Raw genomic sequence first — 27047 nt, 5'->3', positions numbered from 1 at the left:
CTTTCTAATATCCGGAACAAATCTGACGATATCAATAATAAAACGGAAACCTAAAAAAAAACAAAAATGCATGGTTTGGCAGGCGAGTTGAGTGTGTGGGCATGGACGGTATTGTACAAAAGTTTTCAGTACCACTGAAGTGTTTGAATAATTCAATATTTTCTATATTGCGAAATTTACGCCATTCAAAGAATATCGGTCCTGTTTGGATATTGTGACGAACAGATGATAGGAAAATTTAAACACATATTTACGGTTTTCTCAATCAGTACTTTTAGACATACAATTTGTTTTTGTTAACTGCCCGACTATTCAGATAATTTACAACAAAATTAATTTACCTAAAAATACTGAATTTATGGATTTCATCCATAAATATCTGCTAATATATTGGTCATTTTTATGGCAGCAAATCAGCTCAAATGTCGTTCAGCATGGTGAAAATGGATAAGATGTTGATGTCAATAAATACTATTTATTCCCTTGGTAATATGTATATTGATTTCCTCAATGTATTTGACCATTCGTTTATCGCATACAATTCACTATATTGGTAACAATATACACCGATGCTCAATAACCAAAATGAAATCGTCCGCTGAGTAGTTGTTCAATTACTGGAATTTTCATTCGATTTCGCGATAGTACCCTATTATCACAATGATAAATTGAGGCGATAAGAGACACTTGTTCTCTTGTTGCCTGTTTGAAATTGACAAATAGGTACGAAGCAATACATTCACATAGAGGTAACTTCGAATGGTTTCCTAAACAATTCTTGGAACAAATTGTGTTTGCAATCGGATGCTGATTGTCCGTTTAATCCGTTCGATAATGTTATCAATAAATACAATATGAGTTAGCTACACATGTAGGCATCATGAACGTGACCGGAATGGAACATTGCTCGTCACCGATCATTATCTACGCTCGGCACTGAACATTTTAATGGGAACGATAATCATTTGGCTTTACCAAACTATTATATTTCATTGCGGATTAAGTTCAACACGAATGTTACAAATTTTGTAAGTGGTAAAAGTAAACCTAAACATGAAAATGTGAATGTTCACTAAAAAAACGTGTTTAATCCACCTAACAGTGTGATGAGACATTTCTTATAACTCTTATCACTCTTCGGATATTATATCGTTTGAGAACATTTAGAACTTGATGCTTCGCGATGTTTTTGATAACACATACTACATGGGATAGTGGCAGGACTCAGAGAATCGCTCAAATCAGCATAGGACAACATCAGTGCTAGAAATCTCAAACCAAATCAATGGGAAAGCGAAAAAATGGCCCAAAAAATAGACATACCAACGAATTATTGTTGATGCTCTGTTAATAAAATATCTATATTGTGGTGGGAAAACTGAATTTTCCTAAAGGGGTTATATATTGTACTGAGCCAAAAAAATTGATTTTTTTCAAATAGTTTATAATTTTCGCAAACTTATTAGGATAAGTTTTCGTAATATTGTGTAGGAAAAAAGCTGAAAATTTCAGTATTTTCTCTATCTGCAACGTATAAACCCTTAAGTATACCAATTCATTGGTATACGAATTGGAATAGGTTCGCCAAATTTTGGAAGAAGTCTATGAAATAACCCCTTGAGAACTACCTAAAAATTGTTGTATTTCGATGCAATAAAAAATCTCCAAAAAAGAAATGTACCTATTAATATGAAACACAGCGAATAATACATACAATAAAGACCCATTTTTATCAGTCTCATGGTGTATTTTAGGCTGACAAAATGGGGACATTGAGTAAATCGGGCAATTTTTTTTCTTTATAATAAACTGAAGCTGTTAAAATATTCTTCTCGTCCCTTGATGTAGTCTGATAACTATTTCTGATTATGATGAACTTTTTATTTTCGCATATTTCGCATATCTTCATGATAAGGAAAACATGCTCAAGAAAGGAATTACACTCAGGTTTTTTTTTACGCGGGGGATACGAGCCGCGTAAATGAAAACCGCGTAAATGAAAACCGCGTAAATTTCAAAATCCGCGTAAATGAAAACCGCGTAAATTTCAAAATCCGCGTAAATGAAAACCGCGTAAATTTCAAAATCCGCGTAAATGAAAACCGCGTAAATTTCAAAATCCGCGTAAATGAAAACCGCGAAAATTTCAAAATCCGCGTAAATGAAGACCACTTAAATTTAAGAATCCGCGATAAAGGGAACATCATTGATGGATACCGCGTAAATTTCAAAATCCGCGTAAATGAAAACCGCGTAAATTTCAAAAACCGCGTAAATGAAAACCGCGTAAATTTCAAAAACCGCGTAAATGAAAACCGCGTAAATTTCAAAATCCGCGTAAATGAAAACCGCGTGAATTTCAAAATCCGCGTAAAAAAAAACCGCGTAAAAAAATTCCGCGCAAAAAAAACCGCGTAAAAAAAAACTTGAGTGTACTCGAATTCAGTCTTGTTCGTCTGCTAGAGCCCATCAAACATATGTTCATATTTGGCTGATAAAATCGGGGTTTCAATGTGTTATAATAGATATTCAGCATTCGAAGAAGTTTCTTTTGAACGAGTGTAGAACGAATTTGTTTCTACTTACTTGAAATCAGCGGCGTAGCCAGAAATTCGGTTTAGTGAAAATCGATCATACTGTCCAAACGGCATAATTCCGAAACCGTAATTTTTGAAGTTTTAAAATTATGCAGAATTAATTTTTCAGAAAATAGTAACAGAGTTCGTGTCTAGCGAATTTGTTGAGAATTTATTGTAGTCATGAATAATAACCTGAGAAAAATCACCATAAATACTTCTTGGACGATATACCGTCAAAATTATTTTATCAAATGATGCGCTGTTTAACGTTTGTAAAACTCATCGAAGATACTAAACCTCCGAAATTGGCGGTTTCAAAATGATTCTATCTTGACCTGAAATTACTGTTTTTGAACATTTGACCTATACAACAAAAATCAAATGCTCATCAAAATCGATCAGAACCTGCTAGAATCGAATGGAAATCGTCATTTTTCATAAATTTCTTTCTACATTCGGAAAGTTTTATCCTAGTTACTAATCATATTACGTTTTCGTCTCAACTCGACGCATTCCTAAAATAAAAACCTGTTTAATCCACCTAGTGGTGCAATTGTGCTTGTCTCATTTGTCCAGACTACGATTCCATGGCTGGTTATGTTCAATACAATGGTGGAAATGAATATTACATGTTCAGTACGATTTGCACATACGTACAATGGATCGACAGCCACGATCTTGAGATACTATGTGATACTGAAACATCGCTTGAAACCAGCGGCGGATCATGGAGAAAGATCCGGGAGGTCCAGGTCCTGCCGAAAATTTTCAACCTGTTAAGAAATTTTAAACTAGTTTTAATTTTAAAGTAGCAACCCCTCACTGCATACTCCCTCCGGGCCGGTATGATTGTCGATTTTTAGAGTGATTGCATAACCTTTCTATATGAGAAAGGCAAAAATGTACCAAAGTCCAAAGAAGTCAATTTTTGTCAAACATCTCAATGTTTCATGCATTTTAAAGTCATTTGGCATCAAAAATACAAATTTGATTTTGAAAATTTTTCATTTTAGTTTATATGGGAATTTGCTGTGTAAATGCACTCTTCAACTCGTAACACCGGAACCGGAAGTCCAATCAATAAAAAATTCAATAGCAGCCGATGGGAAGGTTGTATCTTTCATTTGAGACTAACTTTGTGCAAATCAGTTCAGCCATCTCTAAGAAACAGAGGTCACATTTTTTTCCACATACATACATACACACAGAGACGTTTTCCGATCTCGACGAACTCAGTCGATTGGCATATGACACACGGCTCTCCGGGTCGGGATTAGATTGTCGAATTTTAGAGTGAATGAGAAAGGCAAAAACATTTTTAGCAAATGTTGAAAGTTATGCATTTTTTTGGTGAGCAGTTCTATGTTTCATAGACATTAAATCAATTTTAACTTCGCTTCCTATTAAATAAAGACCCTTATTACAGTCCATTTCTACAAAAACGAGCTCAATTTGAAAATAAATCTGAGGATTATGATTGATTACAGAACTCTGGAATTTTCTATTGGAATGTTTTCAGGCAGGAATTTGATATTGATGCTATTAGACAACTGTGAAATCAAGACCAATAGATCAGTTACATATCAGGACCCCATTCCGACAATTTATCAAAAGTCCTCATGATGTTTACAACAATAGGTTATCAATCTACGGATCAGATAATTGTTATTGTAATATTGAATTAAATCAGTCTGCATCAATAAATTTTCAACTTCAATCCAATATTTTTTTGGGTGTGGTGTGTGTGTGTGTGTGTGTGGGGGGAAGGGGTTGTATGGTGTTAAACCCCAAAACTTTCTCTTGGCTACGCCGGTGCTTGGAGTTATTTATTTCGCTTTTCATTTTCCGGTATGTTTCAGATCGATCCGATGGTTATAAGTTAGAAAAATTGCAGTCAGAAGGTTCGCACAAATGAACATTTTTGTACTGATAAGTTATCAAGTTCCTTCCAGACAACTTGGAAGTGTTCGGTGATTATTTCTAGCGGTTGTAGATAGTAAAATGAAATACAAAATTCGTTTTATCGAAATAATGTTTAGCTTATTTCAACGGATTATTACTATATTGAACAATAAATAGGTGACAAAGAGTAATCAACAAACAACAAGCCATAACTTTTAAAGTATTCAAAATAGATATTTAAAGTCTTTAGTAAAATTATTCGCAAAAGTAAGAGCTACAAATTTGCTGAAGACATCATTTCGATATAATCACTTCCAAGAAAATTTGTGAAAATATCTCACTCATAGGGGGATTAATCAGCAAAAACACAATACCAAAAGAAAGGGCATATTACCTCCATTAAATTCTCCGAAGATACTGTTTACCTAAAGTAAGCCGTTTTGGCGTTAATAATAGATTACATGTTTTTGGTCATATTTCTGGCAATGGGAAATGATAAAAATCTTTCGTCTGCATTTAATGTTAAATATCTCTTTTGATAATAGTCCGATTTCAACAATCTATAACTTGTTCGAAAGGTATTTGTTGAAGCTGTCTAAAAACATATAAATTGTTAATCTATGTTGTCAATTTCGGCAGATAATTAAAAAAAACTGCAAAAAACGCCATTTTTGCGCATTCAAACATTCATATCTTGGAAACTAAACATCAGAATCAAAAACAAATTAATAGCGTTCATACTGTTTTTTAGTTCTTTCATTTAAAATTGGTTTGGATAAGATCGGTTCAGCCATTGCTGAGAAACACGAATGAGAATTTGTCCGTTACATACACACACACACACACAGACACACACACACACACACAGACATTGTCCCAAATCGTCGAGCTGAGTCGATTGGTATATAAGACTCGGCCCTCCGGGCCTCGGAAAAAATCTTGAAAGTTTGAGCGAATTCTATACATTTCTTTTATAAGAAATGTAAAAACAAGTTGAAACAAGAATTTTACAACGATTGATGGGAAGCTATTTTCTTTATAAGTAAAATTATTTCATCCAAATCAGGACGAGTCTTCATTTCATGATTTCATTATTTTATTAAAATAAACGTATTGACACTCATCGGTTGACTTTGCACCTATGTGTCACCTCTCGAAGGGCAGTGTAATGATGGTGGCTAAATTGTTTACACTCGATCATCTCAATGTGATAATTGTAGCTTGTCTATTCTAATACTTCCTTCAGATCATAGTGTACTAAACATGTGAAATTACGTTCATAGGATCTTTGAAATATTAAAATAATTGTAATGATACCAAAGACAGTTTTTTTTACAAACTGCTACCCAGATCGTGACCAATCTGATTGCAAAAATCGTTATATCATTTTATAGGATACTCGTCATGCATTTTTTCTGATCTATTACTATCACCTGCTCGACCTGCTATCATATGGCAATTCTAGCTGGTTATATAAGAAACCAGACAGAAATATTACCAATCGGAATAATTCCTTATCAGCGCACTTGACATAATCTTGGTTCGCCCATAGCTATTACAAAAATCAATATAACCCTTTCATTCCCAACTTTTTTTTCTAGTGCATGGTTTTAAAACTAGTTTTCCTTGAAAATGGTGAGGTCAAGAAACGCAAAAAACCTCTTTTCATAAAGATAGGTGCATCTCTCGCAGTGCTAGAAGCTGCTCAATTTTAACATTACAATGTTCAATACAATTCTCCTATAATATTTAGAATAGTTCAATTGCATGGAAAACGTAGCCAAAGACAGTCTAAATTGATAAGTTTTATCAGTTTTCAAGCTCCGTCGTCAACGTAAACTGTCCCTGGCAGCACTGCTCTATCGAAATCCAATCAGACTAATTGCAATAACTTCAGTTCTAGAGCTGACCTTGTAACTGTTAATACTCAAATGAAAAGCAATAGTCACCTTTACTAGCCTTACTTGTTTTTGTGAGCAAATCTTGCCTCAATCAAAAGTTATAGCTGTTTAAAAACGTTGTTGTCTACAAACAACATGGGCATGAAGGGGATAAACACATTACTTTCTAACGCAAGACCTAGAGGCTAAGTATATTTAGCCAAACAGTTCCCCTTCAAAATATCTGAATTCATTTCTAAAGTCATTTTTCATTATGCAAGTCATAATGAAAAATAATCAATCTTCTGGAAGACTAAGACTGCGAAATTCTATCTCGAACCATTAAAAAGCAAATTTCCTGCTTTTTTTTAATTTAGACCCAGTGCAAAAAACTATCATGAAAACTATATCTTGATTTGATTTTTGATCAGATCGACTGGTTTGAAATTTAAATATTTCGGTTTGGCATGCAGTCCTCTGGTACAACTACAAAAAATATTTACTTTTCCGATGTTTCGGTTCAATGTATTAAGGCTTCTTCTGGGAATCACTAAATGAAAGAAACTATTATTAATCCTCTTAAGACAGAAATTTATAGAAAACCCACGAATACTGAAAGAGTTATACCTAAACTGACCAACTCTGTTGAAAAAATCCGTACACTATGCGAACCTTCTTCCCGAGCGTGGTGAACGCTTCGTTGCCGAAAGGTATCCGGATTTTTTCGTCAGAGTTGGTCAGCGTAGTTATACCAAATACTTCAAACCATTCTTACCAGTATAAAATGGTCGCTTTTAATGGTTCATGGAACGCTTAATTTCTCTTCGTTGAAAAGTTAATGTTGACGCCCTATATTAAGTAACATGTGGAACTAAAATGTGCAGCCATAAAACCTAACTGGTATTATTTACTGTAATTATGCTGAACACATTATTGAGCTAAACCTAACCATTATTTCACAAAATTGTATAGTTTGTGGGAATCGAGTACACAACCATACACTACTAGGCCCCATTCAAAACTGATTCAGACATCATTTCGTTAAAAGTTTAATAATTTCTTTTTTACATTTTAACGACATTCAATTAGCTAGAGATTACTGGGTAGGGAAAGTTATGGAAATTAGAGTCATAGTACTCAAGTGAGAGCAAGGATGTGAAGTAAACAGATCGGAAAACTAGAAGTGGCAGGGTCATTAGAACAGGCCTAATATCGTACGGGCTTAATTTTTGTCTTCTAGTTTTCCGATCTGTTTACTTCACATGCTTGCTCCCACTTGAGTACTATGGGTCTAATTCTCATAACTTTCCCTACCCAGTAATCTCTAGCTAATTGAATGTCGTTAAAATGTAAAAAAGAAAATTTAACTAACATAGTCGAAATAAAAAAGGGAAAAAAATTAATAACTTCCTTTAACAAAGCCGGATTTATTAGCAGTCTTCGACAAAGTTGTAGACAATTAAATTATCTTTCTTATTTTCACTTACTGTGTTAATACGATGCATACAGTGCCACTTAGCGCCGAAAATGCGAGCTATTGGGTTTTCTCCAAGTAAATTGCCGAAAAACCCTATACAAACTTCAGGCACATTGGTCTGGTAGCTATGCTTATCCGATTTACTTAAAATTTGGTATTTTTTTATTTCGATTATAGAGGTTTTTTATAGGTTATTCGCTCTTCGGGTCAGAAAAATCTCTTATGAAAAATTTCTAACCCCATTGTGCGGGGTCGGGACTCGAACCCAGGTGTGCTGCATACAAGGCAATCGATTTACCAACTACGTCGCGCCCACCCCTTTTGGTACAAGTACTCCTGGTAGGACTAGGAATTGACTCAGGGCCGATAAGGGTCATTTTTTGCTTGTCACTCTAATCTATAACTTTCGAAACAGGCAAAATAAAAACTTTCTTCTTACTGCAAAAGTTTCCCCTAATTATACTTTGAAGTGCTCGAAGAAACACTTTTCAGAAAAATTACATTTAAAAATTGTACAGAAAAAAAAACTTTTTGGGACACCCTAAGGTATGCTACGGAAATTACTCTAAAATGAAAACGGCTCGAGATACAAAGTTTTCATCTTTAACAAAGCTGGTAAGAATTGATTGTTCTAGAAAATTGCAGCAGAAAGTATCGTTCTATCACAACTAGAATTTAAAATATTCTTTGCAACTACGATCTCTTTAGGACCAACCTAAAACCGCTTCAGCCAAAAGAAGCAGTTTGTTACGCGCATTAGAATTAGACATTAAAACTCTAAATACAAAGATGAAAGCGTGAACAATTGTTTCCTGCTAATTTCGCTTCCGGGACCACTGTGCAATGGTGCGCCATCTTATGGTTCAGTGGTAGGTACGTGGCTAAAAGAACGGTGACTACCACGCCTCCGGTTTCATTTCCACACAACGCTTCCTTTGATCCAATGAATCTAGGTAGCATTACGGAAGATTTTTTTTTGCATCAATCAATGTTTTAATTGATTACTGCAATGCTAAATTCTACCTCCATGTTGGAAGTTTTTCAAACTGGATGGGAATTTGCTAACAAAATTGTAATAATTTAAAGTTTTTTAGTGACTTTAAATAATGTTTTTTTCGAATTGCTCAAATGCTCATTCATTAAAAAGACGAATTTTTCAACTTCGGTACATTATATGCATATAGTCGTTGCTACCAAATTTTTTTTAAATATTAAATTGAAGAGTAACCCTAATTTTGTCATTCATCAATTTGATCGAATCGTTGGATTCAACGGAGGAATCGCAATAGTAAGTAATCGCAGAATCTAGCATCGCGTTTTACCCTCTTTTGACACCAAGGTGATCGATAGTTTGGGTGTTGAGGTTGAAACTGATCTTGGTATCATTTTCATAGCTGTAGAGTATCTGCCTTTTCAATGCACTAGCGAACAAACCAATTTCTTGAAAGGTAAGTTACAAAAACTTACAAAAAAATTGTCGATATTCTTAGTAATCGGTGATTTTAATGCTAACGTATGCGGAATAAAATTTGGACAACCCTTCCAGCATTAAAAAATGTAACTCTGCGCAAGGTACCGTAAACCAGGGTGACATTGATCACTTTTCGAAGTAATCATCACATATTTTTTAAAAAACACACCACATTTCAAGTTTAATATTTTTAAACCATGTACTGATGTATGAAGAACAAGATTGGATGGCTTTACCTCAAATTGTCAGCTTACCACTATTTTTTCAAGAATAATTTAGATTTGAAGTCCGTTTTCGTACTCCGGGGTGACTTTGATAACCTGCATGTTCACCCACATTAAATTCTTGATGCTAATGTTTTTCGTTCAAATGTTCGTTTAAACTAATTCTGAAAAGATAATCATAGTTAAATAGCTATTAATTGATATTGAACAATATATTTCAATATACTGTAAAATTTAAGTGTCCAAAATTCGTATGATTCGAGTCCAACTAGAATAAAGGAGTCTGTACACTTTTTTAACTGATAAATTTGTTTATTTCAATGGTTTATCAATATACAAAGAGTTTCATCCATTTTAACACGTTGAAGTATTGAATATAACAAATATTGCGAATTTAAGCTTCAAATACTTTGAAATAATTTGTTTTTAAAATAAACCAACTCTTCAAAATCAATTTGGCACATTCGGCTCTAAAGAAAAAGAAAAATTCGCTTGGAATTGATTATTCTTGCTAAAAACTAAGATAAATTCGTTTTATAAAAAATATACACTTTACGAAGCTTCGTAAGAATAAGGTAAAGTAAAATTTCAGTTTTTTTGTAGTTTTTGTACCAAAAAATCGAACAATATGCTCAAAAAGTATAGCAAATCAGTGTTTTATAGGTTTAGAGTAAAATTCATTCCAAATTTAACTGATTCGGCGAACTATTTTGGCTAAATAAGCAATCTACGAAAACTGTTTCGAGTGATCAAAGTCACCCCGATTGTCAAAGTCACCCCATTTTACGGTACCACACTAAACGTCATACTCTAAGCATATATTTTTAAACATTTAGTGTCGATCCGCTAGGAGATAGCATGTAAACAAAACGGCAGCGAACGCCTAATCTGGCACCTAGCTATTATGCAAAAAAAACATAGGACGCAAAGAAGGATTATGGGATACCTTTTTTACAAAAAACTGATAACACTCCAAATGTACAACAACTGCGTCCAATTGAGGATTTCTGGGCTAATTTGAGAGTATATACCAATAATTTTCGACCTAAAACTATCAAACATCTGATAAAATAAGAAAGAAATCAAGAAAATGCCAACATCAACTTTTTCGACTGCTTTGCAAAAAGTTTCTACACACTTTCGTAAAGCTTTTCGAATGAGCTCAATTTTTTTCTACGTTAAGTTAATAAGCTGGCAGATGTTTTCATATTGAGAGAACATTTAAAAAAGGTTTTTTTCTACAAAAAATTGCCATTTTGAATTTTATCCAAATTTTATTTCGCATACGTTAAACATCGATCCTGGAACCACGATCAAAGTAACTTCACTGGTAAACGTGGACCGCTAGTTATTTGTCAGTTTAATTACCAAATAGACCTACGTGCTATTCGTCTGTAAGGAGTCCACTAACAATTGATTTGGTGTTGATACATCAAAGTCACATTTGTAGCGGTCCTTCAGCACACTACCGGCATCAAAGTAGGCTAACACTTTGAGATAAATAACGATAACGAAGCTTTTTGCACGTGTTATATAAATGACCCTTAAGTCATCTTACTGCTCACTATTCTGGCCATATGCAATTGCTTTCAATCCAATATCTTCAATAGCTTGTTCAAGTGATGGGTTCTTGATGCAACCAAACCCATACTTTAACGGATTTTCACATGTCAGACCTGGTCCGAACACCACGCCGTCAATCTCCACTGGCTTTGCAGGTACGTAACCGCTATAGTATCACGCTCGCAGCAAGCAATCAGGTTAGTCTGGTCGTGGTCATGCACTATAACGCGTAACTTATTTGTTCGGACACGTATTATCTGACATCCCGCCGGATAGTTAACAGTCAGGTTCCGACAAACAATGCTAGTTATATTAAATAAAACAAACTGGTGTATGCAAACTGATAAATGCGTCCTTTTGAAATAGTTTGAATCGTGTAACGGGACTGCAAAGAGCATTCTTGATTTCAACGGAGAGTTGTGAATGATTTATAATTTTCTTTTAGTAAATGTTCAATCACTTCATTACATATTTCGCCGATTTTCAGTGGTGGTCTAACCTTGGTTGTGAGGCCCAACATTTTTTATTACTTTTGAAAGCAAAATTAAATGTTTTTCGCGTAATCAATTTGCAAACAAGGTCCAATCATTATTCGAATTCTTTCATACATAAAAGCTATAAACGAAAATTAAAATGGTTCCCAACCGTGACGACTTTTCCCTATACAGACGTACTAAGCTGGAAGTTATTTTTGCGATGATGGAATTTGTTCGATCGCCGGTTCTAACATGAATCTAGGTATAAATAAAAATTTTGTGCAAAAGTTGAGTGTAATTGGATCATGTTAAAACGTGCTAAAAATCGATTTTTTCGTTGGAGACGAACCACTGCGACCAGTATTTATATCTATTGTGGTAAGTTTAACTTGGGAAATGCATTTTTTTCAAATCTTGTATTTGAAACTTTATTACTTTGTTCACGATGTTCGATTTTTTTTTAAATTGGTAGTGTTTACAGGGTACAAGCTTCAAAACAAATTTTTTAAACCCTTGCATCGCACAGTGGTTCCATTCCTTAAGGGAGGCGATCATAAATCTATTCAATGCAAATTTTGAAACAAAACTGCATTTCTATCGTAAATTCGCTGAATTCAAATTTTGCAATAAAAATAGATTATATCCACCTAACAGTGTGATACGGCCTTTCTTATTACATTAATTTTTTTTTGTTCCAGAATGTTTTTTTAAATCGAATAGTACAAGTTATGCTGCACTGGTAAAAAAATTAATAGTTATTCATTGGAAGTTCTCTAAATTGTAGCTTTTGCACCTGAACGCAAATATTATGATATCGTTTTCGGTGAGAATGATATCTCGTGAACCAACTCACAGACCAATCTACAAATGTTATTCGTAATTATTAAAGCAAGTTAACGAAAGAATTTTAAATGAATCGTGTATTTTTCCTTTAAAATTATGATTTTCGTGAATAAAAAATGTGTTTTCCTACAATAAAAATTATCCCATAATTAAAAAATCCACCGTTAGCGTACCAGCTATTTTAAAATAGAGAAACGAGAAAAAGTTTATGATTTCAAGTTTATTCGTAAATATTAATCACATTGGGCTTTTTCAACGCACTTGAGAACGTAGTTGTAATACGAAGTGGAGTGAGACATTTGCCTCGCACATTTAATATTTCGTAGCGACATGTGTTTCAAACAGAAGTGTCAAATAAATTAATATAACTCTAAGTTCTGATGATTAGATTGATAAGAAATTTTGGGAAAATAATAATTTAGCTATATAATTTCGAGATCAGTAGTAATTATTAATGTAATATAATTTACCAATGTGATATAAAGTTTTTTGTCATGCATTATCCCATTAAACATATACAACATCTTAGATTCTCTAGGCAGTCTGGGCGCATAGATGCGCAGCTGAATCCTACTTTAAGTGAAACTGGACAGCCTAACGACCATTTTGAAAAGAAGTTCGGGAAGGATATCGAGGGACAAAATTAGTTAAAGTCATATTGAAAACTAGGTTAAATTTTCTATTACATACACAAATTTTTCTGCTCTCCTTATACTCCAAAAACTGAATTTTATCATTCAATACACAGCTAATAGTAGTGTTGTCTGAAAAAAATATGAATATTAAAAATTACAGATCGAAAAAAACATTTTTCTGGCGAGCAATCGATTATCGATATTATTTACATTATCGGTAAATAATGAACCACCCTATGAATTCTTCTATGTACTAAGAAAATCAGTTTATTTTTAACAAAATTCATCATGAAACTATAAAATATACATCCAGAACGATGTAAACGCAAGATAAAAATACGCCTTTGCCGAAATATTTTTTTTTGTGTTATTGGCCTATGGGGGGACCACTGTGCATCGTGTGCTTGAACTTTACAAAGTTTCAAAATTTTCGAAGTATTATGAAAAAAGTTAAAATTAGTGAAATTAAAAAAAAAACAGCTAAATACATGTATTTCCTACATAAAACTTCAATTGATTAATGGCATGTTTCAACATGTTCTAATTTCATTCAAATATTGCAAATTTATATTTGTACTTTAATTATATGACCGATGGACACCATTCCAACTCCTCAAAATTAACTACCACCCTAATACGTGCAGTTATCACTCGATGACGCCGACTTCCATCAACTGGTATGACTATTGACATTGGTTTGGGGAGTCCATGATTGGTTGGTGCTTGATTCAGCCTGAGGTCAATCATCACATAAAATAACCGAACAAGCGCATCTCATTTCGTTTGAGATTTACCTGAAATGACACTTTAGATGAGTATTCAAGCGGCTGCGCTCACCGCACACCAAGTTTGATGATTCATCGACTCGCTTCCATATGTAGAAAAGAAAAAAATTTCTTTCTTTTTTCAATGAATCTGCGTCACCGTACAACAAAATATGACAGTGTATCCAATGTGGATGCCATCATCTGGACCGGTCGCAAAATTTGCATAAATCGCTAATAACAACTGAGTGTAATTGAATAGTTGAGTCGTAAGTAATTTACATTCGAACAATTTGTATTCTCTATGGGAACTCCTGGATGACTCATATCGACGTTGCGATAGGATACTTTCAACGATATATCAGCAATTTTCCTGAACTCCTTGAAAAGCCACATCATCAAAAACACTTGTCATCCAAGGCAATTTTAGCAAACTTCCCAAAAACGAAAACCATTTATCACTCACCTCGCACTATTTATTTCCTGCCGTCACTCAAAACTACCGATTGAAGAATCCCGTCGATAAAAGATTACTTTCGAGCGCGATATCCAAATGGCACTGATTCCCAACTTGGGATCCACCTCAGTCCGAACTGACGTTGAAACCGTGACCAAAAAAAAACAGTTTGGTGGTGATTCTTGATCGGCAGCGATTGTGCGACTGTTTCATGCACTTTTTGCCAATAAGTAGATGCCCAGCAGAGCCCAACTTTTCGGCAGCTGCTATCAACCAGCGCCACGCCAGGTAGGTAGCTAGGTAGGTATGTACTTATCAGCTGATAGGAGAAGGGTTGCGGCCGTTCCACTTATCTGTTGCGTACACTATATAGGTACCATCTTTACTGCCCGGGGACCGTTATCATTGTTATCAGAGAGTTGCAACCGACCAATATTATCGGATGGTGACAAATATTGATACACTTGTGGTGGGATCCGATAAGTGTCAGCGTAGGACAACAACACATACGCTTATTGTCTATATCGACTATTTGTTTTGATCTCGGCGGAAGGGGTTTTGTTTGCGTTTTGGATACCTTCGATCGGTACTGAAAATGTCTTGCTTTACTTATACATCTAAGTGAAATTGTTGGTTATGTGCCCTCCAAAAGATATGTAATCAGGATGTGTTATATACTCACAAGGATGAATCTACTGGTGGTGGGACCGTTATTTTTTTAACAATACCTCGACGCAGTGCTGTATCTAGACGTTTTGCTGAGGGAGGCAGAATTTAATTCAAATTATCAATTTTAAGTACGTTTTATAATATATTGAATATTTAGGAATAAAATAAATCGCCCAACAGTCATCATGAAGCAATGCAGAATTACGAAGAATTCGGTATCTCAAACAGTCCTTGAATTCAATCACCAGAACCTCGAACTATTAATATTTGTAAAAATGTGCCACTCTAAAAAAGAAGTGACGTAGCCGTATCCAAAATGAGATCTGAAGCGAAAAGTGAATCCGGATACTCCTCGAACGCTACTAGCGCGCAGTTAGTGTTAGGAATTGAAGCAATTTCACAGCAAATCGATTAAATTTCTACGAAGAACAAATTGTGTAATTTCCATCAAGATGTGCAATCACTATATTTTTGCCCTATCTTTTTATACGGCGATGTGTTCGTCCAACTATCGTCGAATACATATTATTTTCAAGCTGACTAAAACATGTTCGAAGTTTGGAAAAGAAACTTTTATTAATTATCAAATAGATTCATGAAACGTCTGGATGTAGATATCTGCCAAAATTCTTCTGTAAAAAATGCAAGTAAACAGCTTCCTGAAGACTAGCAGTTTTCGGCAGATTGACAAGCCCATGTGCAATGGCCATGCTCTTTATTTTTCAACGAAGCATCGCGTAATTTCCGTAAATATTAAATAACTTTGAAAAAAAACAACACGACACAGTAATTCGTACTAGCAGACCAGCTCCCACCAGCGAAATCAACAAACGGGAAATCGTTACCAGCTTGTCGTATGGTTTCAATTTACCGAAACATCCAGTCGGATGATCATTTACCCACAAAATAAACACGTTCTCCGTTCACTCGCGCCATCTGGTGTGCATGGTAATGATGGTAAATATGGTGAGTGAAACTCACTTTGCCGAGTAATAGTACGCTGATTTTCCCGATTGACAGTATCCTGTCTTCAAGTTGTCATGTTTAATGAAATCCATCTTAATACGTAGAGTTTAATGAAAATCACATTAATACGAATCGCAAATACCGAAAACATGTTTTGTGTTGGAAACGTATTGAAGGACTTGTGTACGGAATATATTTCGGTATAATTAGAGAAGCCTGGGACTAGTTGGCGCGGTATGTGAGGAAAAATCATAAAATAAGTAATAATGATTAGTAATGGATCTAGAGCTCCAGGTATTGTTCGAAACACGAACTGGAAAAAAGTCAATTTAAACATCTAGCGTAGAACTGAGTTCCCACCAAAGGTGTCAGAAGACTAACTTTCTCCTTCGATTTTTACGGCGTCACTATAGCAAATTTTGTAATACAGATTGAATAAGGGCGGTTTTGACTAGCATATTATGCAAAGAGTTGAAGGGTAAATGTTAAAACGACCGAATTATAAACAGGAGAGAAAGTAAACAATGAGAGTCTCATTGTTGTTTATGGCTTTGTAAAAAAGGAATCGAGAAATGTATTTGTTTTCCTCCCAATTCAAACGTCAAAACGGCACAATACCAACGCAGCTGGATAAGTCTACATTTGGTAAAAAAAACAAACGTGTATGTGTGGCAAGACACAAACATTTCAACTGCAGTCTTCAAATTTAAAAAAAAATATTGGGATAATTATTACAAAAGTTATCGTTCGTTTACTCAGTTCATTGGAACACAAGTGGCGCAGACATGTGGACATGGGTAGTAAATCACTCCACCTTCTAGATTCGACCTTCACGAAGAATCTCATCGGCCTATAGTTTTTGGGAGCAGTAACAGATGCCCTCACATGGAGATCACCAGTCACATTCCTGGGCCAAGAGAGCATGTGGATTTATGGTGGTGAGTGGAGTAACACTTCTTAGTATTTCCCTAATCTGAGAGGACGGTCCAGATTCCTCGAATGCTGATTGTTAGCGGGGCACAAGTTATCCGACACGAGTTTGAAAGAACACGCCATTTTGTCCCGTGCAGTGTGATTGCCATTTTAAATTTTTGCTCACCGGAGCGAAGCAAGACAAACTCGAATTGGCTGCTACGCCGTCGATCTCAACTTTGTTAGCTTGCATATAGACGCGGGCGGTAGTTCTTCAATAAAGGTTTGTCGCTAGTAACGTAATAACAATCCGGAGTTTATCTGAGCAAACTAACGTGATATCTGCTAAGGGTTAATATTTCTGCGCCAGTTCTTTAGAAATCTTTAGAATAGTTAGCGGATTTGCTTGGGTCCGAAAGAAGATGAGATATGGCCCATGCGAGTTCAATGTGTATGATTTTAAACTGAAAGTCGGATCCTTTTTAGGTGGCTTTTTTCATGAGTTTATTTATGTGCGTATGCGGATCACGTCAGTGTAGGCCCTCTCATTTTATTATATCATTTTAAGATGCGAACTTTGTATGCCCTGTGTGTTTCGAGATAGAACATGTTTTGGTTGAAAATTTTACTTACAGATTATGTTTTCAAAAATGTGCCATATTTCAAAACTTGCATGACCTACAAAGATAGTATCTTCAGAAGATATACTTATAACTACCTGATATACAACTGTGTCGTGTACACCATCTACCTAATATGAAATGATCAAATAAAGCGCTAGATGCCATGCAACAATTTTACCAAAGACACCATAACTCTAAAACGAAAGATAAGGAAAGGACGTGTGAATTGTGGGATAGCCCCTTTTGAACGCTACACCTAGATACCTCCGGGACTACCTCCTCGAACTATGGAAATGCTCGTGAATTGAAAATTCAATTCGTCCATGTAATGATCTTGTTTTTTTCTAGGCAATATGGGTCAATGAACTATTAACAAAATCGTGTATTTTAACAATAAAAACAGTCTTAATTTGGATATGCGGAAGTTTTTCTGTAAAAAATGCAAGATGGGTTAGCCCCTTTGGGACGCCAGCCATTCACATAGTGCCCATACATGCTCTTGGCACCCTAATATACAGTCTCCTGAATAGATGATCTCCCCGTTGCCTTCAAACACTTAGCGTCAACTGATTGCATAAATATAGGTTCAAGAATTGCGGCTGGAATTTACATGATATGAGCGATAGTCAAACACGAACGAACTATGGTCGAATCTTTTGTGAACTGATTTTTCGGTATTTTTACAAGTTTTCAAGCATAGGAAATAAATGTAACAGTTGATGAAGGAACAAATATTCAAATAAGTTGGGGGTCCAGAGTAACCTTTTTTTCAATTTTTTCTTCGCAAAAAATCGGTTTTAATTGAACTTGTTCACATGCCTGCCCCTAGATGGCACTTAAGACATTTGAACAACACTAAAGGTGAGATTCTGATCGATAATTTAGTTGCCTACGACTTTGTTAACAACTAAATTCGATCAGAAATCACCCAAAAAAGTTATTTAACCCTTTATAAAGCAGTAGCAACTATATTGCCACCTTTTCGTTTCGTTCATAACGCAGAAGTATGAAGTGAGAAGTGTTCCAATCTTATGAAATCTACTTGTTAGGAGTCTGGCGTTATACAGTGAGATACAGTGAAAAGTGTCAGATTGGTGAAGAGTTTTTTTGAAAAAAATACGGCGATTTCCTTTTGGATAATAAAATTAGCTCGATTTTGAAAAAAATACTCTAAACCGTATAAATTGGTGATGCAAATTTGTAAAAACAACTATTTTTAATCCGAAAAATTGGTTTATGAGTGGTAAAAATTACAAAGAAAAAAATTAAATGAATAAATGAACGTCTGTAATGGTCTCATTTTTCAACTTATCCTCAGAATCCAGGGGTTAATCAGGTAATAACCAGTAACTCACCTTAACTTCTTTCTGAATTTCCGATCCAGCTCGATTTGTCTTTCTATTTCCACCAATCTCGCTGGAAATTCATCAAACATTACGAAGACTGACGTTTTCTAACGGCGGTACCAAGTATATTTTCAAAGCAGTATTTTATTACGAAATAAATGTAAATATATTCTAAACTAAGTAAAAAAAATCCATGTTTCTAATAATATAACATCCATTAATAGCGCCAAACTCTGGGCTTTATGAAAGGTTAAGATTTTACCGGAGTTATATCTGAGTTATTTGCGCACAAGGCCTAGTGGTTTGGAATAACGTTTTCCACTCCCTTATTTTATTTGCAAAAAACTAGTTATGGGTTTAGTTGTAGAATACATTCAGAAGAATTTGAATGCTTGGAAAGTTTTGGGTTTTAGCCGAACTTTATAATTCTGGATTCCACCTGATAGAGGGAATGGGGAGAAATAGATAAGTGTTGACCAAACTTGTGCGATAATAACGCTCTTTTCCCAGATGCTGGGTATAAATAACTTTTCCAATGGCAATACATTACTTATTCTCGAGAATAACCAAAGATATGAAAAAGAAGACAAAAGTCTTCTTTATCGTTTCTTTGCTTGTTCTCGAGAATAACACTACACCGGTGCACTGCTATCGAAAACGGCATTAGAATCGGCTGCTTTTTTCTGGTTTGCACTTTTTTTACACTGTCTAGCAGAAGTGCAGAAAACTTGGTATGTTCCATTGACACTTCTGCTACAAAGCGCAAAACCAGTGCACTCCACTACACCGCACAGTGGTAGGTCTACGAACAAAAGTAGGATAAAACCAAAAATGTTGCCCAATATGGCTAAAAATTACATGTTAAGGTAATTTTGGGGTGCTGAGCTCTTTTTTAATGTCAAAAGGTATAAAAGATAAGATAAATTTTCCCATACAGTGTTATCGTACCTTTCTTATAAGCGTAATATCATTTTTATGATCAATCTTTTTTTTACTTATTAGATATAGCTGAAACTAGATATAACAACATAATAATTGGATAAAACTACTTTCAATCTCTACAAAAAGTGTTTGTTTACGTTTTATTCAGTTGTTATTTTCCACTAATCACCATGCTCCTCCATGTCAGCAAACAATTAAAAATGTCGATTTTAAACCACTCCGGGCAAAAAGGGGCAAAACGAGACTTTAAAATTCGAAAAGTAGAGATGATATCCCATAGAAAGTATAATAAGTGACCGTTCCGAACTGTTTCACCTGAATGTACGGAATACATTTGTGAGAAAAGAAATTGCTATCAGCCCACTTAAGATATATTTGTAATAATATTACATAGTTCGCATCAAATTTGGCGAACATGTTGAAATAATCAACAAAGTTCTTTGAATGCCCTTTAAAATGAAACTAGTTGTGCTCAAATCGGATTAAAATTGAAAGAACAACACGTTTTTGTAGTGAAGGTAGTAGTGTGATTTCTAAAGTAAATTTCATTAGAATTGTCTGACACAGCGATGTTTAAATTGCTAGTAAAAATCTAGTTCTCATTAGGTTGTCACAAAATTTGGAGAATATGTCATTCAATACATAAGAAACTTAGGAAAAATAAAAATCATCAATATTTGAAACATAGGTTTTGTCCGGTCTCCGGCCACTGTACACCGGTGCACTGCCATCGATAGCGGTATTAGTTAGGATCTACCTAAATCAAAGCGGTAAAAATGAAAACTGAAAACATCGTCAGCTAGCCCCGGTCTCCTCTACATTGCTTGTTTTGTTGTTGAGCATAGTTCACTTCCATTCAATTCATTGGATCACTGGTTTTGTTTGTTTCCATAAATACGTACACATATTGTTTACATGGTGCACGGCGTGATTTGTGTTATATTTTGAAGGCCGTTGTCCATCCTGTTTCTGATATTATTGGATTTGAATCTGCATTAAAAAACTGAACAAATAAAACTTGGACGATTGATCAAATGATGGAATTGTGTATTTTTTTTCATGAGGCTGAGTCAGTTCATGAGGCTGAGTCATGAAACTGAGTCAGTTTTTATTCTGTGACGGAACTCACAGATAGATATTTTCATTTTCTTATTTCCTGCTCATGGGATCTGTTGTCTCACATAACCTTTTATTCTGCTTGAATATTTTTAATTTTTTTTCGTATCCCAAGTCCTATTCCAGGGTCTATCCTAAGTTCTATCTAGCCCCAACTGCCGTCAAAATGTGCGAACTGACATCGACTAGAGTTGGAACTCAGATTCGGGGACAAGCAAAAACGGCATTGGTGTCCTATTTGATTTGTTTTGTTTCTACAAAATTTAATGAAGCTAATTCACTCCTTACCCTTGTTCGTCTTTCAAAATTACATTTTTGTTTGAGCCAATCGCCACAATTATTTATGATCTAATATAGCACAAACAACTGGTTATCTGTCGAATGAACTTCAAATTTGTACATCAGCAGTCAGTTGCTCATAGTGTAGAGACAGCCGACAATGATTTACTTTTAGTCGGTACAGTTCCAGTGTGAAAGACATGGTTGAGTAGCTAGGTATTAAACACAAAGGCCATAAATTCTTCTACTCTCTATGCCGTAAAGCATTGTACGATAGGAACCTAGCAAAACGACCAAATAGGAATTTTCGCAGTTTAGTTTTGTAAACTAATAGAATCAGGTTAATTATGTTACATGAGTTCCACGCAACAGTCACATAATTGACATTGAATGAAACATAGCTGGGCTGAAACATGATTACTAAATCAGCGTTGATGCGCTGAGGCAAATGAACTCCCGGTTGTCTACTTTTTAAAATAGGCGAGCTCACAACGATTGCGATGCTGATCCCTCAGCAAGTCGCTTTCAGCTGATATGCTGTCTTGAGGACCATGAGAATGGCCAAGCGGGAGATTTTCTGCAATATGCATGACCGGTCGTTGGTAGAGTGATGAAAACTAAAAAAACAAATCGTAAATTAATCGGTGGTTTTTCTGCTTTAGATAGTTCCTTCGTGTAAGGGAGTGTATTGTACTGAATGTTAAACTTCGTCTCTCGCTTATTGGGATATAAGCTAGTTGATCATTAACCCATTCTCCGCATGTGATGCCTTATGGCATCACCAGACATGAGTTGTGCAATTTTACCGTAACATTATTTGAACACTCTTTTGAGTATAATGCATTACAATTCGTTCAACTATCTTGTCCAAATCATAAAAATACTGAGAAAAAAGCAAGCTTTTCATACTTTTCCTATTTTCGCTTGCAGTGATAAACCGATGTATACACTGCCACCTAGCGGTAAAAATGCGAGTTTATTGGGTTTTCATCTATGTAAATTGTTAAAAAGTTCCATAAGAACTTCAAGTACGTTGGTCCGGTAGCTAAACTTGTCCGATTTGGCTCAAATTTGAAACAGACAAGGAATCCACTTAGGGGTGGTATGTTGGGGTTTATAATTTTTCTTGTCACTCTATTGAACCTGTTTCAAATTGACGAAACGTCAAGGTGGATTTGAAATAACTCCCAGGTCAAGATATTTATATGGCTAGCGGAAAAGGAAAGGTTAAAGATGCGTTTAAGCCACATTAGGTGACAACTTTACTTATTCCATTAATAATTAAGTCCGCACCACAATTTTTTAAAGAATAATAAAGTAATAAATTTGCGACAAGCCCAAACATAATTATAGATTAATGGTGAACAAACTATTTGTTCCATGTAAATATGCAGCAAAAATGATTACTAAACACTTAGTTGTAAAATCTAAAAAAAAACGCTTTTAATCCACCTAACAGTGTGATGAGACATTTCTTATAACTCTTATCACTCTCTTCGGATATTATATCGTTTGAGAACATTTAGAACTTGATGCTTCGCGATGTTTTTGATAACACATACTACATGGGAAAGTGGCAGGACTCAGAGAATCGCTCAAATCAGCATAGGACAACATCAGTGCTAGAAATCTCAAATCAAATCAATGGGAAGCGAAAAAATGGCCCATAAAATAGACATAGCTACGAATTATTGTTAATGCTCTGTTAATAAAATATCTAAATTGTGGTGGGAAAACTGAATTTTCCTAAAGGGGTTATATATTGTACTGAGCCAAAAAAATCGCATTTTTTTTTAATCGATTTGAAGTTAATACTTTACCCTTTGGCGATTGTTTACTTTTTCGGTCCCACCTATCAGCATTGAAGTATCGTTCTTACGTTTTTTTTTACAATAACTACAGTTCTACACCACCGATTTCGTCCGGGTTTTTTTCAATAGCGATCATTGTTACTACTTACAGCTGATATCAGCTTGATAATCCTAAAAAATACGAAAATGACAGTTTCGCTTCTAAACTGCTAGCAAAAAAAGTATCGCCCTGTTTGTTTGCATGGAGCGTGGAGGGCGAAACTTTAAATAAACAAACAAAAATACAGTTTCGCCCGTTGTATTTTTTGCTGTAGTTTAAGAAAGCAATATCGTAGAATCAAAATTTTTAGGTTAATTTGTTGCGTTTCAAAGCCCTCATTCGCATGTATGAAAAAAGCCTTATGTTTACATTTGTAAGTATCGCCATTTTCACAAAAAAGGGTTGAAATGAAATCGCAGCTCCGGATTTCACGCTATCTCTGAAGTGCATGCGTGCATAGTTCCAAATTTTACTTCGACATCGACTTTTTCTAAAGGTGACTTCCCAGTAGTATCCTTGATTTGAATTATTATCGCTAATCCTAATGCCAAAGAACAAATAAAAACCTCTCGAAAACGAACCGTTTGGGAAAATCATCATCATTACTGGAATTTTCATTTTCACGAAACTTTTCGATAACCTTCCGTCACTTGCGTTAATGCACTGTGTGCACAGTGTACTGAAAATCTAGCGAAATCGTCTTAGGGCACCAGCGGGTCTAATTCAGAGCTATCTGCGCGGCGAGTAAAGTAAAGAATACTAAAAATTAATTTCTATTCCATAATTTTCAGTTCAGCAATTCGAGAGATCGTGCTCACCGCAAGCCATGAAAAATAGACTACGTTGTGAAGCGATGGTCACTATTTATTAAAAAATCACGGTTAAATAAAAAAAATTATACCAAATACAAATATATATGATTATACTATTAAAAAATTTCAAATAGTTTATAATTTTCACAAACTTATTAAGAAAAATTGTTTAATAATCTTTCGTAATATTGTATAAGAAAAAAGCTGAAAATTTCAGTATTTTCTCTATCTGCAACATATTAACCCTTAAGTATACCAATTAATTGGTATACGAATTGGAATAGGTTCGCCAAATTTTGGAAGAAGTCTATAAAAAACCCCTTGAAAATTACCTAAAAATTGTTGTAGTTCGATACAATAAAAATCCCCAAAAATGAAATGTACCTATTAATGTGAAACACAGTGAATAATACATACAATAAAGACCCATTTTTATCAGTCTCATGGTGTATTTTAGGCTGACAAAATGGGGACATTGACTAAATCGGGCAATTTTTTTTTCTTTATAATAAACTGAAGCTGTTAAAATATTCTTCCCGTCCCTTGATGTAGTCTGATAACTATTTCTGATTATGATGAACTTTTTATTTTTGCATATTTCCATCTTCATGATAAGGAAAACATGCTCAAGAAAGGATTTACTCGAATTCAGTCTTGTTCGTCTGCTAGAGCCCATCAAACATATGTTCATATTTTGCTGATAAAATCGGGGTTTCAATGTGTTATAATAGATATTCAGCATTCGAAGAAGTTTCTTTTGAACGAGTGTAGAACGACTTTGTTTCTACTTACTTAAAATCAGCGGCGTAGCCAGAAATTCGGTTTGGTGAAAATCGATCATACTGTCCAAACGGCATAATTCCGAAACCGTAATTTTTTGAAGTTTTTAAATTATGCAGAATTAATTTTTCAGAAAATAGTAACAGAGTTCGTGTCTTTAGCGAATTTGTTGAGACTTTATTGTAGTCATGAATATTAACCTGAGAAAAATCACCATAAATACTTCTTGTACGATATACCGTCAAAATTATTTTATCAAATGATGCGCTGTTTAACGTTTGTAAAACTCATCGAAGATACTAAACCTCCGAAGTTGGCGGTTTCAAAATGATTCTATCTTGACCTTAAATTACTGATTTTAAACATTTGACCTATACATATAATTGGTCATACAACAAAAATCAAATGCTCATCAAAATCGATCAGAACCTGCTAGAATCGAATGGAAATCGTTATTTTTCATAAATTTCTCTCTACATTCGGAAAGTGTTATCCTCGTTATTAATCATATTACGTTTTCGTCTCAACTCGACGCATTCCCAAAAAACCTGTCTTAATCCACCTAGTGGTGCAATTGTGCTTGTCTCATTTGTCCAGACTACGATTCCATGGCTGGTTATGTTCAATACAATGGTGGAAATGAATATTACATGTTCAGTACGATTTGCACATACATACAATGGATCGACAGCCACGATCTTGAGATACTATGTGATACTGAAACGTCGCTTGAAACCAGGGGCGGATCATGGAGAAAGGTCCGGGAGCTCCAGATCCTGCCGAAAATTTTCAACTTGTTAAGAAATTTTAAACTAGTTTTAATTTTAAAGTAGCTACCCCTCACTGCATACTCCCTCCGGACCGGTATGATTGACGATTTTTAGAGTGATTGCATAACCTTTCTATATGAGAAAGACAAAAATGTACCAAAGTCCAAAAAAAGTCAAAATACAAATTTGATTTTGAAAATTTTTCATTTCAGTTTATATGGAAATTTGCTGGGTGGTTGCACTCTTCAACTCGTAACTCCGGAACCGGAAGTCCACTCAATAAAAAATTCAATAGCAGCCGATGGGAAGGTTGTACCTTTCATTTGAGACTAACTTTGTGCAAATCGGTCCAGCCATCTCTGAGAAACAGAGGTCACATTTTTTCCACATACACACATACATACACACACAGACATTTTCCGATCTCGACGAACTCAATCGATTGGCATATGACACTCGGCCCTCCGGGTCGGGATTAGATTGACGAATTTTAGAGTGAATGAGAAAGGCAAAAACATTTTTGGCAAATGTTGAAAGTTATGCATTTTTTTGGTGAGCAGTTCTATGTTTCATAGACATTGAATCAATTTTAACTTCTCTTCCTATTAAATAAAGACCCTTATTACAGTACATTTCTACAAAAACGAGATCAATTTGAAAATAAATCTGAGGACTATGATTGATTACAGAACTCTGTAATTTTCTATTGGAATGTTTTCAGGCAGGAATTTGATATTGATGCTATTAGACAACTGTGAAATGAAGACCAATAGATCAGGTACATATCAGTACCCCATTCCGACAATTTATCAAAAGTCCTCATGATGTTTACAACAACAGGTTATCAATCAACGGATCAGATAATTGTTATTGTAATATTGAATTAAATCAGTCTGCATCAATAAATTTTCAACTTCAATCCAATATTTTTTTTGGGTGTGGTGGGGGGGGGGGGGGGGTTGTATGGTGTTAAACCCCAAAACCTTCTCTGGGCTACGCCGTTGCTTGTAGTTATTTATTTGGCTTTTCATTTTCCGATATGTTTCAGATCGATCCGATGGTCATTAGTTAGAAAAATTGCAGTCAGAAGGTTCGCACAAATGAACATTTTTGCACTGATAAGTTATCAAGTTCCTTCCAGACAACTTGGAAGTGTTCGGTGCGGTGATTATTTCTAGCGGTTGTAGATAGAAAAATGAAATACAAAATTCGATTTGTCGAAATAATGTTTGGCTTATTTCAATGGATTATTTCTATATTGAACAATAAATAGGCGACAAAGAGTAATCCACAAACAACAAGCCATAACTTTTAAAGTGTTCAAAATAGATATTTGAAGTCTTCAGTAAAGTTATTCGCAAAAGTAAGAGCTACAAATTTGCTGAAGGCATCATTTCGATATAATCACTTCCAAGAAAATTTGTGAAAATATCTCACTCATAGGGGGATTAATCAGCAAAAGCACAATACCAAAAGAAAGGGCATATTTCCTCCATTAAATTCTCCGAAGATACTATTAACCTAAAATAAGCCGTTTTGGCGTTAATAATAGATTACATGTTTTTGGTCATATTTCTGGCAATGGGAAATGATAAAAATCTTTCGTCCGCATTTAATGTTAAATATCTCTTTTGATAATAGTCCGATTTCAACAATCTATAGCTTGTTCGAAAGGTATTCGTTAAAGCTGTCTAAAAATATATAAATTGT

General features: G+C 34.9%; 1 protein-coding gene across 4 annotated transcripts in view; it reads right to left on the bottom strand.

Moving 5' to 3' along the window:
* The window catches only part of LOC131686818 (unconventional myosin IC), a 118041-nt gene that overhangs the window by 29246 nt on the left and 61748 nt on the right, over positions 1-27047 (bottom strand). Inside the window, exon 1 of one of the 4 annotated variants that reach the window (XM_058970810.1) lies at positions 14281-14575. The exons of the other annotated variants lie outside the window; for them this stretch is intronic. The gene's annotated coding sequence lies outside the window, so the exon portion shown is untranslated. Of the gene's footprint in view, positions 1-14280; positions 14576-27047 lie in introns of those variants that run through there. 4 annotated transcript variants of the gene reach the window in all.

This window comes from Topomyia yanbarensis, chromosome 3 (assembly GCF_030247195.1).
Source record: "Topomyia yanbarensis strain Yona2022 chromosome 3, ASM3024719v1, whole genome shotgun sequence".
Taxonomy (NCBI): Eukaryota; Metazoa; Arthropoda; class Insecta; order Diptera; family Culicidae; genus Topomyia; species Topomyia yanbarensis.
Note: the sequence above shows the minus strand (reverse complement) of the source record. Positions and strands in the feature narration are given on the sequence as shown.